Below are 13,597 nucleotides of genomic sequence, written 5' to 3' on the forward strand. Positions count from 1 at the left end.
AAATTTGATGAGTTCCCCATCTAGCCCCCATTTCAGAAGTTAGTCTTTATATTTTTATATGTAAATATTTTTGTCTTTTCAAACTGATATTACAGAACCAAAACACATTTGTTACTGCTGCCTTCTCCAGTTATAGTCTCCGTAAAAGCAGCTGTCAGACTGGCATGCAATTACAGATATTATTTTCAGGATTATTTCATTTTTCCCTTCATTTGTAACAGTCTGCATTTAGTGTTACTGGAGTACTGCCTGGTGAAATTATATTTAAAAAACTGAAGTGGTTCCTTCATTGAGTCAGAATAGGACCTGTATCTCATTAAGACAATAAACAAATAATTAAGATGGCTTTTATAATCTACCAATGAATATTACACATTAAATTCAAATTAAGTTTAAAAGAGGCAGCAGAAATGAACAGAAAACGTTTATATTTCTCCAAGTCAATACAAATTGTAATAAAGTTTCCTTAGAGTGCAACAGTGCAGCTTTAAAACATCTAACACTTTTCATTACTTATGTATGACTAACAATTCATTTCACCTTGTTATTAAGTACTTTATCATGTGTAATTGGCTTTCATGAAAATAATTTACCTGCTCCTATTTTATTATTGCATAAATAGTAATTTCTTAGAAAAAAAATCAAATCTAGAATAATGTGATATTATATCACCAATAAGAGAGGTAGTAGGCAACTTTTTATCAGTTTCTGAAATATATAAATGGATCAATTCTGCATAATTTTCTTGCTTGTGAGTTATAACTGCCATTTTGGGTCACAATAAGAATAGAATGCTAGGTTCCTTAGCCTGGTGCTCTTCTGGTGTAGTAATATAACTTATCTACTTTCTTATTTCAATCATATAACAGAGTTCTGTTCTGTCAACTCAGAGTTCTGTGGGAACAAAAACTTTTCATTTATTTTAGAGCTGGAAAATATTTCCTTCTCAAAGGAAGTGCAAATTATGTTTTATATTATAGGCCAATCTGGCTGCAATAAAACATTGGATCTGGAAGTATAAACAAGCAAGCAAAACTCACTCTAGAGTCATCTGAATGAGAAGTCTTCATTTTAAATATTGATATATTCAGAGTTGGATATAATCATTTAAAACATCATTCTGAACCCTCCTGCATAATGCAGGAATACAAATTAAAACTTCAGTGTTAGATGACTGTTCAGCCTCTGTTTTACCAGATCCAATGTAGAGGAAGCATCATCACTACATTAACTTGGTTATTATCAAATTATTCCAAGAATGCTTTATAATGTCATTTCAGGAAGATTCAACTGAAGTCTGGCTACATGTTAATTATATATCAGATGAATATATTATCTTTTCAAGAGTTTTAACCAAAATAGATGCTCTATTTTCCCCACAACAGAAGCCTTGTAGGTTATTGGGCTCAGAGACATTTACAGGACACTCATGGCTCAGGCAAGACTATAACTCATGATCTTCAGCTTTCTAGCCTGGTAACCACTAGACCAAAATGGCCTAACATTTGAAGTGCTTACTATTCTGGCCTGAAATGTTGCACAAAGTTTATGTAGGATATAAATTGATGGATAATAAAATGAAATTGTCAAATGTTCTAAGATATACTGTAGTTTAGACAATAGATTTCCTGACATTTTATTTACAATTGTTTACCTTGTCTCTGAAGATGCAGAAGATGGTGAAAGTTCAAGAAATCTGTTGTCCAGGTCACTAAACCCTGAAGTTCAACATATACTGTCAGTGTATTGCCTAAACACTATATTAGATCCAAATGAAATTGAAGCATCTTAGAAAACCAAAAACCACATTTTGCATTTCAGACAGTTTTGAAATAGATTCCCACCATTCCTGTCCCAAAAATGGCTGGTTGACAATGATGGTAATTTGTCTCCAAAAATAATTATAGGCTACCATCAGAAGAAGATTGGGAAATCCTTAACTTTAAACAAAATATTGTGCTCAGTGCCTTTCAGTGTTTCTATGCCATGAACCTTGTTGCCTCAATGAAATACTGAACCACTTAGAAGTTTCATATCAAGATGTCTGTGTCTGTGTGTGCGTGTGCAAATAATGTGGTATGTATTTCTTAGCACAGTGATAGAACATTTCACATAATTGTTGGGTGGGAACATTTGAGAATAATACCTAAAGATTTGCTTTAATCTGTTCTGCTGCATCATAAATTGTTACTTGGTTTCTTTCTTCTTCTTCCTAATGTTAGTGACTTTTATTTCTCCAAGGAGGTTATTCTTTCAATTCTTTGACAATTACAGTCAGGCTTTCATCTTAACCTGTAAATTAAACAAAATCCCAGGATTATGATAAGACCTTTGTGGCAGCATATAGTGGGCTGTCATATAGCCCCAAATATGTATAATTTGCTGCTTTGAAAATTACAGTTTGCTTATCTATTACTTCAGATAAATATTCCAAATAAGCAATGTCTTTTTAAGCGCCTTGCTTTCAAGGACCATAATGGTTCAGAAGGCGGTGCTTCAAGTATTGTACTGCATCAAGTTAATGTCTGTGGTTTGCAAAGGAAATGCAATTCAGACCAGGTAGATATTCCTTTTAAATGTCTTCATTTTTAAAATAAAAACCTGGTATCACATACCCCAGATTTTAAACTCCTACCTGATGCCTATTTATCTGTGAAAAATACATAGATATACATTCCATAAATTATAAATATAAATCATTCCATAATGTATAGGTCACTATCTTTTAAGATAGATATTTTAAGAGAATATCATTGCATTCTTACAATGCCATTGTGAAGAAGGAAGCTTAACCAAATACACATTTAGCAGAAAGAAGCTATTTAATTCACTGATCATCAAATTTTCTACCCTTGTATATTTTCTCTCTCTCTCTTTCTCTTTTTCTCCAAATTTTTATTTTCTGGGCAAAGAAGCACATTTTGTAAAAAAAAAACATGACTGCAATGACATAATGGTTAGAATGCAGTCTTGCAGGTTGACTCTGCCCACAGCTTGGAGTTCAATCCTGACCAGCTCAAGGTTGACTCAGCCTTCCATCCTTCCGAGATCAGTAAAATGAAGAGCCAGATTGTTGGGAGCAGAAAACTTTGGGGGAAACCAAGGAAGATGTTAGAGAACAACAGAACTCAGAAAAAAACTGCTTTAAGGACATCACCCTGAAACCACTGCTGGACCAAAGATCTGAAATATTTTTATCTTTAATTCAATTTATTGATATAATTCAATTATGTGCAAACTTTGTTAAAAATAAGTCATAGCATATCAACAAAACTTTCTTCTGAGTAGACATGCATAAAAATATCAAAAATTTCAAGGACCGGGAAGAAAGAATAACCAGGAAGTAAAATAGTAGTTCTCTCCCACACCCAAATTTTGTCTTCTTAGTTTTATTGGGGATAAAATTATCCAGATGAATTCCAAGCTGCTATAGATAGATGGAGCCAAAGGACCCTGAGCTATTTTCAAGCTACATGCAGAAAATAATGTCTAAAAGCTTGGTACTAAATGTCCTAAAAATAAAGATATAACAGCTAGGACAGATGTCCCTATGTCACTAGTGAATAGATATATGGAGTCACTAATTGCCTTAATTACCAACAAGCTTGCTACATGAATAATGTTACTAGTATAAAATAATTACTCTTGATTCTTTTCCTGCTTGTTTGTAGCCAAGGTAGTAAGCATTGATGGCTTGGTAAAATGCTAGAATAAGTTGCTGTTACCAGGAAGAAGAAAGATGGTACCAGTAGACACTGATAAGATCACATAATTCCTTTAGTATTCTATTTATAAATACTGTATTTTTAACAAATACACTTTTCCTCTTGTTTTAGGACAGTGATAAATATTTTTGACCACATAACACAGTAGGTTGTTACTTGAATATAGAAATTGAAACTGCAGCTACAAAGCCTCATGAAGCAGCACATAAACACTAGTCAAAATTGCCTGTAGAATCTTGGACATAGAAACAAAATGTTCAGAACATTCTGATACTAGTACCTAAAAGCCAGATACAGAAATGTACCAGATAATTTTATGGAGAACCTTAGACTTTTAGACACAAGACACATATGGCACTTTAGAACAAGTTATACCGTGTTTCCCCAGGAATAAGCCCTACCACAAAAATAAGCTCTACCCTGATTTTGTAGTGTGCACCTAATATAAGCTATATCCCCAAAATAAACCCAGTGAAGGGGGTGAGTGTGGCCAGCACAGAAGGCATCCCAATGATGTGTCCCCTCACAAACATGGGCAGCAATCCATGAGGCACGGTGACTCCTTCCCTTCCCCTGTCACCTCATGAAGACTCGGTTCCTGGATCACAGCCTGTGGATGAGCTGAGGCAGTGAGGACCAGGATCTGTGTCTCATTCTGTCTCTCCAGGCACCTGGAGGTGTTTCTGGTGCACTCATGCCAACCCCAGCCTTCCCCATGGTTCCTGGCAACCTTGTAGCCAACAGCCCCCTTCTCTTCTGCAGCCCACCTTGTGGCTCTAGAGCAGGTGGCAAACATGGTTTATGCTCCACCAGGCCTGGAGTTTGGGTCTTTTTCAGGCTGCTGCTACTCTACGAGGCGTAACACTGTGTGGTGCAGGATTAGCACCTCTGGCCAGCTGCTGGGCATGATGCACCTATTTCTGCTGGCCTCACAGGAGCTCTTCACTGCTGGCCATTCTGCTGGGCTGCTCCTGCCTGGTGCAGGGCTACTTGGCCCAGATCCATGACTTCCAGAGTGTCATCTTGCAAGGGTCCCTTCACCAGGAGTTGCATGCCCCTCCCCTGATGAGTTGTGCATCTTGCTCCAGTGAGAGGGGTATAGGCCTAAGGCTTGGTGGCCACTGAAGATGGGATTTGGGAGCACAAAGGAGGAAGGAGCGATCACCCGCTCCCTCCTACATCCGGCTGCCATGGAGCTCATGCAGGGCAAGGGAGGGATGAATGACCTCTGGCAAATGAGCCCTGGCAGGTCAGTGGTGGGAGATATGTTCCAAAGGTCATAGATCTGGGCTGAGTTGTCCCATGTCAGGTGGAGCAGCCCATCAGGATGGCTGAGACTACTGTGACCAGGAAGGTAAAGAGCCCTTGAAAGGTCAGTAGCAGCAGGTGCAGCATGCCCAGCAGCCAGCAGAAGTGGGGGGAGCTGATCCCGACACACCACATGGTCTTCTGTCTCTTCATAAGGTAGCAGCAGCTTGGAGCAAGACTTGAGCTCCAGTGTCCCAGTAGCATCAGGGCCAGGAGGAGAGCTGGCAGAGGTGGCACATGCCAAGTTTGGGGCATTGCAGCCACAGGCAAGTAGACAGTGGTATGGAGGGCAGGGCTGGTGGTAGCAGCTCTCCAATTCTTATCAGCCCCCATGGTTGCCGCCTTTGCTAGGTGGAAAAAATAAGACATCCCCAAAATAAGCCCTAGTGCTTATTTTTAAGCCCAAAAGAAAATAAGACCGAGTCTCATTTTCAGGGAAACACGGTATAGGGGGCTAATGTTATCAACTTTTAACATTCAAGAATTTTCCTCCATAGGATGTCAAAACTCTTATCAAAATTGGACTTGTCAAGAAAGTTGACTGGTGTGTTCTTTCTTGGCCTTCTGTTCAAAATACTTGAAAGCACTACCATTATCTCTTAAGGTAACCAATTTAAAAAGTCAAGAAAAGGTTTTATAAGTAGGAGTAAGAAACAAATACATTCTGATCAAAATATGTTTCTTTTATACTCAAATATTACATAAAACCAAGATACAGTTAATTTTTTTTTCTAAATCTGGTCTGAGAGAAATTTATTCTAAATCCAAATTCATAAAGAAACTGTAATAACTCCCACTTTAAACATCCACTGGCAGGAAGCTTACAACTATACACATATCTTTTTTATACTTTAATGTACCTATTTTAAACAACTATAAAATAACACAGAAGTTAATGAAAGTGTGCAAATTCTTGTAATACATGATGATAGAATGAACATATATGTTTCCTTAGGAGATTAAAATGCTTGAAATATATTTTACAATTTCCATGTAATCTTTATGTTGATTAAATATATACATAAAGCTATACCTGCAAATGAACCAGTATTGGCATTAATATGATTTGTACAATATCTTTGTAAAGGTCAAGTAATATAGAATGTGTACTGAATTTTAATTGTGGTTCCATTTATTCTTACTTATTGCTCATCACATTAATTTTAAAGTAGATTTCCTTTTACAATTATACTTCACTCCTTTTTCTCTCTCTCTCCAGGGAGCACTAAGAGTTTCTTTCCCAATATAACATTATGAAAATGTATGTGAGGTGATACTTGAATTCTTTATAATGTAACAGTGAAACAATGGTAAGGACCAATTTTTCTTTAGGTAACTGACTAAGGCACTTGGAGTCAAGGCATTGCCATTTGTTTGAAGGAGACTGGCACCTTCTTCCCAAAGGTAAGCATTTCTATCCATAATATCAGTATACATAGTGTGATGCCTATAAGAATTTGTGCCCATGTGCCTTTTCAATGGATCTTCAAAGTTGACAGGTTTTCTTTCTTTGTTTAGAAAGAGATAATAAGGTTTCTAAGCATCTCTTTGCTCATCAGATTGAAGCATTTCACACTGATAATAATTATACAAGAAACACAGCTTCCATTATGGGAATCATGTAGGATAAGAAGTTAACACAAAGATGATTCAGAAAGGAAATGTCTCCTGATGTATTTAGTTATTTCTAGTGGAGGGTTGTATAAATATTAATAGAAGTTTTTAAAAGATTAAAAACTAACAAAAATTAAAATGAAATATATAAAAGAAAGTAAAAAAGAGGACAAAGGGGAAGAACAAGGATGTAAAAAGAAAAGATAAAAGAAATAGAAGGAAGCGTTTGATTTCTTTTGCAGCAAATGCAAGTATGATTGTGTAATTACTTATTATTGTATGGTTTAAAAACAGTTCATTAGTATCTAATGTTTTCTAATCATCAAAACCACAAATCAAAAGTTCATTTTTTTTATGTTTCATGCAAGTTCTGCAATAAGTTTCCAATAAGTAGTAAATGTTGATGTTGCCTGCTCTTCAACCAAACACTATATTCTATGACTTTTTTCCTAGCTGTTGATTCAGTAGTCCCAAAAGAAATGTCTCTGGTTTCAAATCTAAATTAGTCTTTATAATCTTGTCAATTTAGTGCATGCGTTTGAGTCTTAAAAAGTCCAATTTTGTCAAAAGCCTATTTATCAAATAAGATGAACATAGCTTGTGCTTCACTATACTGATCCAAGTATTCAAAAATATCAGACAGATTACTAACATTATCTTTCAACTTTCTTTAATGTAAAAACCCACATTAATCTTTATAAATAAATTCTTGCAAAATTGCTTTCAGTCTTCCATTTCAAATTGATGCATTCAACTGATAATTAATACTCATAATTTTATTGATCTTGCTGAAGTCAGATCTTAACCATCTTTAGATAGTGATGTTATATTAACTCCTTTCAAGACTTTAGCATCTTTCTGTCCTGTAGAATAAAATTCATCATAGTTTTTAGAAGATTACAGTAATAAACAATTTCTCCTTTCTATAACAATACTTTATTTGATATAAAATTTGCTTTATTTGATCTAAAATTTGATTCCATCTAAAATGGCTATATTTTCTTTTATAAGCTAAACTCACAGGAATATGATCTGAAAAAGTTTTAGGTAGAATGATTGTTATAGAAACCATAGTTGCCAAGAATCTTGAAATCCAAATCATATCTATTCTTTTTTTTAAATATTTTTTTAAATTTTTATTTTCAAAACAAACACAACACAAGGAATCTTCCTTCTTTACATACTGTAGAAAGTGTATCAGTTGGTTACAAAAGCCTTTCGTGCATCTCTTTCACAGTCATCAACCATAATTCATATTAACTCAAGTATTTTAGCGCAGATATTTATACATGTTACCATAATCATATCTCCATTCTCATTTGACTATAATTGTTTAAACGTTCTTCATCATAAAATATACCAAGATTTAATACATAACCACATACTGGCATTTCATTTACTATTTCTAAAATCCTCCAATAACACTGAATCCTTATGTCGCATTCTAGCTAAGCATCCATAATATTTAATAACAAAATTTTCTAATCCTCCTTTCCAAATCACTGTTTACAATTTACATCCAGTTTCCTTATGTTTTACCGATACATATATATACGTTGTTATCATTATATCTCCTTTATTTGACTATATCCTGTATCATAACATTTCCCCCCTAATAATCAAGACTTAACTGAATCTAACTTAATTCTTTTTTATTAACCTTTATATATAATCAAAAAGATTTCTAATCTTTCTTTCATGGGTACCATTCACTGTTCATATCCAATTATTACTTATCATTAACACTACACATGTATACATTATTATCAATATAAATTATTTATTTAACTATATCTATTGTCACTAAATTTCATTAAGTTTAACTAGTTTTAAATTATACACTTCCATCTATCAACCTGTATCTTTCCAGTAGCAAAACAGTCTCATGTCTTCTGCCATTTGTGGTATCAGTCCTCTAATCATCTCCTTAATCAAATTTGCATGACTCCTCTTAGCAACTCATTGCTTAAAAAATCTCTCATGTAATTTTGAGGGCATGTCTATTCTTGAAAAGAAATTATCTTTCTGATAATTAAGAAGTGAACTGTAATTTTTCTATCTCCATATATCAGCCAATCCTAAATTTTCCCTCCAATAATTAAAAAACCCCACTCTTATTAATTTACCTTGAGTAATTTTAATATTTTTATTAGAAGTCCTATTCATTTGCTGGAAGATCACTCTACTCCCATTGTCCATCAAATTCCCAACTTTCATCAGAAAACTCTTAATATCTATTAATTTTTGTAAAACATTATTTAATCCTCATTTTCACTTTATCATTGATCTGTTTTATTTTTCCTGATACTTGCTTTGTAGAATTTTCTTTCTTTTTAATATCTTCTTTCACCTCACAAACTTTCTATACATTTCCTTTGCAGAATTTTTCCATCTATTCAAGTAATTTCTAAAGAAAATCAGATGTAGGTTTTTTTTTATGCTGGTTGCTCTAGTGATCCGCTCCCTTCTTTCTTTTATATTGTAATACAAAAGTGAAAGTATTTTTTAAAAAGAAAAGGGCAAAAGAAAAGTAACGCTTCCATTTTTTATCCTTTATAGCTTTCTTTGGCTTTAATAATTAGTTTGGTGACTCTCCATGACTTCAAACCTCCACACATCTCCTTGGCAGAAAGTAAAAAAAAGATAAATTCAATATTTATCTAGGTAAAACTCAGCACATTTGGAGAATAGCAAACTGTAGAAGACTGCTCTCTCATATTTATCATCCTATTTTCCCTGTAATCACCTAAGGATATCAAATCTTAATTTATCTTATTGTTATTTCATAAGTAATTAAATACTTGCTTCTTTCTGTACTGTTTTCCTTACATAATGACAACAATGTACAATTGCATGAATTATAATTCTGATCTCACATCTGAACAAGAGCAAGAAATCTATAGTGACTAGAAGTTACAACACCTAACCCTTCTCACCCTGGTATTAAATTAAATATTGCAAATTCTGTGAACTTTAGAGATGATTATTAAATCATTTCATTGTTCGATGGGATAGATACAATATACATATATAAATGTTTGTATCTATGTGTATGTATATATGTATACATACATATACCCAGTTCCAGTAGAAAACTCTGGTTATGAAAGTGCTACTTTCCTTACTCTAGCAATTAGTTAGTTATGTAGATCTAAAGACCAATATGGAAACTTCCCAACTATTAATATGATACAAATATATTGGACTTATTTAAATGTTTCTAGAGTAATTCATTCATTCATTCATTAACTTTTTCATTCTGTACCTTGTGCTTATGATGGTATTAATAGAAATTCCAGGAGGTTCCCTGTCAAGATACTGACTGCAGAAAACATCTCTTGAAATAATTATAACATTTGTACATCCTCTTCCTGGTAATAATTGTTATTATGCAGGATAACTTATGAGGTAGTTATAAGAAAGTATTCAAGGAGAATATAAAAATCACAGCTCCATTTTCTTAGCCAAAGTTTATTTCTAGATCTTTTCATTATGATTTTGATTATGATTTCCTTTGAAACAGAAATTGACATTGTCATCTTAATGACCATTTGTTACTCTGTTGATATTCTGTTGCTGAGCATCATTTATTTATTTACTTACACTTATTTGTATACTTCATGGATAAAGGATAAAGTCCACTCTGGACACTTTAGAATTAACACCAACTACAATATCTATAATATTTAAGCTGCCTTCAGGCAATGGAACTTGAGTATACTATTTTCAGGTAGCTTTAGGTGCCGCACTCTGCAAGAAAAATATTTCCTGAAGCCATGGAATTAGTAGAATTCTCTACATTTCTGGGCAGTTTTTCATAGTCTTTAATATCCTTTGGGTTGGATAGAGGGTGGCAAATGTTTCATACCATGTAGTATTCCTTTAAAACTTCTACCTTTGGCTGCCTGCTGTAAGAAGTGTTTAATAGTTGTGAGTGTTGTTTTATTTTGTATAGTTTGGTATTTTATTGTGATTATCATATAATATCTTTTTAAATAAAAAATGATTGGTGGATAAATATAAAGAGAGAGAAAGAGCACTGTGTAGATAAATTAAAACAAAACAATATAAATCATCTAGACAGCAACCTACAAAGAAATGATGGCTCTTGGCATAATTGAATATAAGTGGTAGCAGAGTAAGCAATTTTCTCTTAATAAAGAATTGGTTCTAGCATTTCTTTGCCAACCCCAAATCTTCCCTTCCCTCTCTCTGTATCTCTGTTTTGCAAAAGGAAAGCCTCTGCCAGGATTGTTGACTTCTTGTTGCTTTAGTCTGCAGGTATAAAGCACACAGCTTGCAATCTGTCTAAAGCTGTCATTCTTAAGGAGAAGCACCTTACAGGACCTAATTATTTTTATATTTGAAAAGCCAAGTTGGAGTTTGTTGGTTGTGTTATGAAATACTTCAAGTAGAAAGGGGATATTGCTTATGAAGTCTGTGTTTGTGCTCTAGGTTGTGTTTTGTTTGCATGAGCTGGAGAGTCTGTCCATGGCAAGGGCTCAAGTGGGCAGTGAAAGTTCAGTGGGTAATTGGTTCTGCCTGGAAGAAGACAGTTCAAGTGAGACCTACCAGAAATACATGTAATGAGAAAGCATTTGGAAGTTAAAAGTAGGTCCTTCAGCATATCAGTGTAAGCAAATCAAGGGGATGTTAGAATGTTATAGAAACACTAGGCTTATTTAAAGCAGGAGGTGCACTTTATTCTGCATCAGAATATCTGAGCTTTCTTTATTTTATGTATTAAAAAGGACTTAAACTTGCAAAACGTTTTGCACTGGAATGGGAAACCTTTTGAATAATATTCTCAGTAATGTAATCAAGTTTTTGTTGCTTTGCTCTTGTATTTGATAATAGCATACAAAGATTGGTCACATAGGTTGGATGAAACAAATGTGGGCCCTTATGAAATGATAGATTATCAACCACAGCCTCATACTCAGTTATTGTCCAAACATTGATTTTTAAGAAATGTTTTTTCCTTCTGCCACATTTTTACATTGTCTTCTCTAGATGTCAGGCACAGACCCACATGGATAGAGTTCAAACTATCTCTGTTATTGTTCTAGGCCTATTTCACAGAAATCTCTCTAGACTGACAGCCTTTGCCTGGGGAAGACTGAATAAGGCTCAAAGGCATGGGAACTGAGCTCAGACTTTGCCCTCTTGTGTTCACATAAGAAGTCCAGACTAATTTCCTGCTTGATCCTTCCTTCCTATTGGGACACTTGCTCTTCAACACTAAGTTTGATATTCAGTTTAATTTCTCTACACAGACTGCACAAGTAGCTTCAGTAATTTCACCTAATTCATCCAAGAGAAAATTGATAGGATATAATCTAGTCTGCAATCTAGATGTAAAAAATATTTATTTGTAACTTAGCTGAAGACATTATGTCAAAATCAAGTAATGTGCCTGCAGACTTCATCTCAGTTTATGAAAAAAAATGTTATGTGATTTCCATGGTAATTGACTGAAAACCAGAAACTTAATTTTATTGAATTTCAGATAGTATCATAGCCAGACTTGAATTAGGCAACCTTTGATTTAGTTGGAATAATTAAGTTATTGTCTAGAGCAACTGAGTTCAAGCTGACATAGATACACATTCTTACTTAATATTGCTACAATCAATAATAACAAATAAAGAAGAAATAGGGTTACTTTTCTACTGAAATTTGGGCAGTAAAAACTGTTTTCCTAAAAGACACAAGAAGGCTACATTATATAGTACTGCACAAAAAAAGTTAGACAAACATATCCATTTGGAAGAACTCATCATTCAAGACACAATAAATATTATATTGACAATAAAGAAATAATAGGACACATTGATGCCGGGAATACACCTTTTGATATATTTTATTATTACACAGAAGTTTCCAGTGAAAAATCTTTCAGTGGTGATAACATTCATTAGCACAACTATGCTTAGAATAAAAAAAAATATTTTTCTTGATTTGGAAATTCTATCAGTTTACATGAGAAAACTCAGTATCCAATCTGCAGGCATATTTTGTAGCACCTTAGAGACTTGATCAGTTATATGAAACATTCTTCTCCATCATTCTTAAAATACAGCAATAGTAATCTTCATGGAACAGCTTCAGATGATTTGGAAGAAATGAATTATCTTCTTTTAAAATGGTATCTTTCTTTTAAAATGAATTGTCAGCCAAAAGGAGGCTATTATTCTAGATCATGATTTTGCTATTGCACCATTAAAACTCTTCAAAACAAAGAAAAGTAGTATAATTTTCCTAAAATAGCTGTGATATTTCTGTTTAGATCTGGTACATTTGCAGGCTTAGAAAGTCATCGGATTTTAAGTTCATTAAACTGGGTTCTTTGAAAGTATAAGCTAAAAATTCAGATTATTGAGAGGAATTGAAAAAAAAAGATACTTGAAACAAAGTGTTTCCAATTTGAGCCTGTTAATGCTTTCAGGTTCTCAAAAATATTAAATATCATAAGCTAAGAATAATTAGTCTACAAACATACTGTAAGGGCTCCTCTCCTAACTTAAGAAAGTGAAGATTCTTGAAATGGAGTATTTAAAAAGGAACGTTTTATTAAGTAGAATGGCAGCCACTGAATTCAAAGCAACATCTGAATCCCCTTAGGCAATGCAAGTAGAATTAAACACTAGAGACCCTTCCCATTAGAATGCAGTTAGAATGCAGATTTTAGCCAATACATAAGTGTGAAGATGTTTCCTTTATCAACTGCCCTGAGAGCCGAATAAACATATATTCCCATGGCTATCTTCCCTTAGACATTAAAGTAAAATGTCCCACATAGCCATCATAAACATTCCTCCAAAAAGGTGAGGGGATCTCAAGGCACTTTGGCACCAGAAAATCAGTTGTAAAATATCAGTTGTCACAGGCACTGCTAATAAATTGATTCCAAGGCCCCCTCCTCCCAATTGAATGACAGTATCACTTTT

General features: G+C 34.0%; 1 long non-coding RNA gene across 1 annotated transcript in view; it reads right to left on the reverse strand.

The window, feature by feature from the left end:
* Positions 1-410: 410 nt before the first annotated feature.
* Positions 411-13,597, reverse strand: part of LOC148043884 (uncharacterized) — a 29,854-nt gene continuing 16,667 nt past the window's right edge. Inside the window, exons 3-5 of the long non-coding RNA XR_015697825.1 lie at positions 2,147-2,292; positions 1,655-1,718; positions 411-894 (exon numbers count right to left, since the gene is read on the reverse strand). This is a non-coding gene — a long non-coding RNA (uncharacterized LOC148043884). The remainder of the gene's footprint in view (positions 895-1,654; positions 1,719-2,146; positions 2,293-13,597) is intronic.

This window comes from Thamnophis sirtalis, unplaced genomic scaffold (assembly GCF_051295495.1).
Source record: "Thamnophis sirtalis isolate CommonGarterSnake01/CBP01778 unplaced genomic scaffold, rThaSir2_p1.2 scaffold_10, whole genome shotgun sequence".
Classification (NCBI taxonomy): domain Eukaryota; kingdom Metazoa; phylum Chordata; class Lepidosauria; order Squamata; family Natricidae; genus Thamnophis; species Thamnophis sirtalis.